Raw genomic sequence first — 4366 nt, 5'->3', positions numbered from 1 at the left:
TCACATTCCGAGGTACTGGATTTAGGATTCCAACATAGGAATTTTGGAGGACATAATTCAGCCCCTCACAATGACCGCGTCCAGGATTCTTGGCCAGGTCTTGGATTTTTTCTACTCGTGTGGCCAGGACTCTTTTCCTTATCCATATCTGGGTTACCAAATATGGATAAGAAAAATTTCAGAAAGCTGAAATTAATCCCAACACTACTTATTATTCTTGACTGTATAATTTATGCCCACACTCATCTTTCTCCCTTCATTGATGTCTCCCACCACCAAAATACAATCTCCACGAAGGCAGCTTCCTTTACTATTGTATTCCCAGGACCTAACACAGTGCCTGGCATGCAGTAAGTGATCATAAATATATACCAGATAGATGAAGAAATGACTCCCCTCCCCCAGCATCATCCCACAGGGCATGCTCATCACACACACACACACACACACACACACACACACACCCCTCTAATGCATATAATATCTACCCAGTTTTCCAATGTGACTCATTTTTTGCAAAATCTCCTTGTGTAGCTTTTGTCTGTGAAAAGAAAGCTATCCGAATGCTCGTTTGTTCAGCTACTGAGGAGGAAATGTCCTACGACATCTTTAACTTTTACAACAGAAGTCACAGAACCTTCCCCTCGCCTTGTCCCGTGGCCTCTGCGCTGCTTGTCTTCTTCCAGCTCCGTGAGCAGCCTTTGCACTCCCTTCCTTCCGTCTGGGCTCTTCACCCACTCTTTAGGAGCTCCTGTCAGAGCTAAATCTTACGGCCTGTTGATAACACTAATTATTTGTGAAAGATATATGTGAGTATGTTCATAAATATGACTGTAAATGCTTTAAGACCCAGGAATACAGGAACCAAGATGGTGGCATAGGTAAACACCTGTACTTGCTGCCTCTCACAACCAAATCAAAATTACAACTAAAAGACAGAACAACTATGATCCAGAACTGCAAGAAAGTGGCTGAGTGGAAGTTCTACAACTAAAGAGGTGAAGAAGAAAGCGCATTGAAACTGGTAGGAGGTGCGGAAGCGCGGAACGGGATGGCATCTGGGTGTGCTGCTTCTTTAATCGGGAGGGAGACACATACACCCGCTTGCTCTGAACTCCAGTTCCAAGCGAGACTAGGGGGGACGCAGACACATACGGGGAGAAAATGGACTGTCTGGCATCAGGACAGTAACGCAAGGGTGGCTTTCTTTCAGATGGAGGTTCCCGCAGCGGTCATTGTTCCTGAGCAGGGAACTCTCCAGTGCAGGGCTGACTGGCAGCCATTGCTGTTTGCTCTGCCCTGGTGATTCCCTGAGACCCCACCCCACCCAATTTACAACTCCACCCAAGCTGTGTGCAGCCGCTTTTGCATATGAATGGCCTGTCCTTTCTCAGCCTAAAACCTGTCAAACAGGCAGCAGCTGGGTCAGGGAGCCCCAAAGCAATCAATCTGGCAGCAGCAACCTGCCTTGCTACACAGCTGGGCCTCATCTAGGCACTTTCAAACCCAATACAAAGAGGAGGAATCTTCAGATGTCTCTGTAGCTCCTGCTGGGTGAACCCAGGCAGTGGCTGACTTTGCACCTCCTTGGAGATCCAAGAGCCAGTGTACCCAGTGGTCAGTGTGAGATCATACCAGATTACAACTCTTCATATCCATAAGTGACACACTCAAAGGGCAGACTCAGTGAGCACCAAAGCCCCACTGAAGCAAGTCCTGCCCCATAAGGGTGTCTCCTGCACAGCAGTTCTTCCACTGTAGACACAGCTGGTCCTCACAGCCAATTGGCCTGGAGTTCAATTCCTCCCAGTGATACCAACAGCAATCAAGGGTTAACTACAACAAGACTGTGCACACAGCCCACAAAGGGGTGCAACAAGAGCATCCACCTCAGGTAACTGGGGAGGCTGAGCCACTGGGCCCTATAGGACACCAACCACACAAGGCCACCCTTTCAACTCAAGGAGACTTAGCAGCTCTACCCAATACATAGAAACAAACACAGGGAAGCAGCCAAAATGCAGAGACAAAGAAACATGTCACAAATGAAAGAAATGGATGAAAGCAAAATACTGCATATAGAGTTTAAAACCACAGTTATAAGGTTACTCAAGAATCTTCTAGAAACCTCCAAGGAATTTAGTGAGACCTGCAAGGATCTTAGTGAGAATGCCAAAAAATTGGAAAAGGACCAGTCAGAAATTAAGCATGCACTGACTTAAATAAAGAATAATATACAGAGATTCAACAGTAGACTAGAGGATCCCAAGAATCAAGTCAAAGATTTGAAGTACGAGGAAGCAAAAAACACCCAACCAGAAGAGCAAAAAGAAAAAAGAATACAAAAATATGAAGATAGTGTAAGGAGGCTCTGGGACAACTTCAAGCATATGAACATCCAAATTATGGGGGTGCCAGAAGAAGAGAGAGAGCAAGATATTGAAAACCTATTTGAAGAAATAATGACAGAAAACTTCCCCCACCTGGTGAAAGAAATAGACTTACAAGTCCAGGAAGCGCAGAGAACCCCAAACAAGAGGAATCCAAAGAGGACCACACCAAGACACATCATAATTAAAATGCCAAGGGCAAAAGACAAAGATTCTCTCTGGCACCCCCATAAGAGAGAATCTTAAAAGCAGCAAGAGAAAAACAGTTAGTTACCTACAAGGGAGCAGCCATACGATTGTCAGCTGATTTCTCAACAGAAACTATGCAAGCCAGATGGGAGTGGCAAGAAATATTCAAAGTGATGAATAGCAAGAACCTACAACCAAGATTACTCTACCCAGCAAAGCTATCATTCAGAATTGAAGGTCAGATAAAGAGCTTCACAGATAAGAAAAAGCTAAAGGAGTTCATCACTGCCAAAACAGTATATATGAAATGCTGAAAGGTATTCTTTAAGAGGAAGAAGAAGAAAGAGGTAAAGATAAAAATTATGAACAACCAATACTTATCTATCAACAAGTGAATCTAAAAATCAAGTGAATAAAAAACCTGATGAACAGAACAAACTGGTGAATATAATAGAATCAGGGGCATAGAAAGGGAGTAGCCTGACAATTCTCGGGGGAAAGGGGTGTGGGGGGTGCGGGAAGATATTGGACAAAGAGCTTACACCTATGGATGAGGACAGTGGAGTTGGGGGGTGTGGGGGGCGAGGGCCTGGGGTGGGGTGGGAATCAGGTGGAGGGGAGCTATGGGGAGAAAAAAAAAGAGAAACATCTGTAATAATCTGAACAATAAAGATTTTTTTTAAAAAGACCCAGGAATATACACACCAAATGTTACAAGTTTCCCTGGCCATGTAGCTCAGTTGCTTAGAGCATCATCCCAGTCCTCTGGGGCAATGGTCGGCAAACCACGGCTCACGAGCCACATGTGGCTCTTTGGCCCCTTGAGTGTGGCTCTTCCACAAAATACCACGGCCTGGGAAAGTCTATTTTGAAGAAGTGGCATTAGAAGAAGTTTAAGTTTTAAAAAGTTGGCTCTCAAAAGAAATTTCAATCGTTGTACTCTTGATATTTGGCTCTGTTGACTAATGAATTTGCCGACCACTGCTCTGGGGTGTCAGGTTCAATTGCTAGTCAGGGCACATGCAGGAGCAGTCAATGAATGCTTAAGTAGGTGGAACAACAAATAGATGTCTCTCTCTCTCTCTCTCTCTCTCAAAATCAATAAAAATGTTTCATGTTCACCTCTGATATGAATGAAAGTGACAATAGGGCCATGGGTAAAAAAGGACTTTCATATTTTTCTCTATCTCCTTAAGAATTCCTTGAGTCTTTTACAATAAAAATCCATTCAGGTATTACTTGTACAGTAAAAACATAACCAGACCTTTGGGGTTTTCAGTCCAGCAAGCAAGGAGCTTAGAAGTCACCACTCCATCCTCACAAGTAAAAGCTGGACAAACTGAAAATCAGCAATTCCTAGACCATCTGAGGAGTAAGGTCACAGAGGCAACCATGGTCCCCCAAATCGGAGAGTCGGAGTCACCGCTCACTGGAGCAGACACCCAGCAGCAGACACCTCTGTGGGGATTGGTGCTTGGTGCTGGGTACAAAAACCTGAACTGAAACTTATGAATCACTAGAGACACCGAGTGGACCAGTCAGAGAGTTAAAAGCTCCAGGAGCTCCAGACCTGGGGTTGGCATGAGAGGGGGGACTTCCATGCTTTTTTGAGTTTTACCTCCACAAACTGCACCAGGTTCTCACAGTAAAGATCAGAGAAAAAGTTCCTCCTGCTTCTGGTAGTAAGAGGAGAAAACAGACAACTATGAAATAAGCCAGTACACTGTTCTTTTTTTATTTTTAATACTAGAGGCCCGGTGCATGAAATTCGTGCATGGAGGGGGGTT

This window comes from Cnephaeus nilssonii, assembly GCF_951640355.1.
Source record: "Cnephaeus nilssonii genome assembly, chromosome: 14".
Lineage (NCBI taxonomy): Eukaryota > Metazoa > Chordata > Mammalia > Chiroptera > Vespertilionidae > Cnephaeus > Cnephaeus nilssonii.
The sequence above is the reverse complement of the archived record's forward strand: the minus strand, read 5'-3'. Positions refer to the sequence as shown.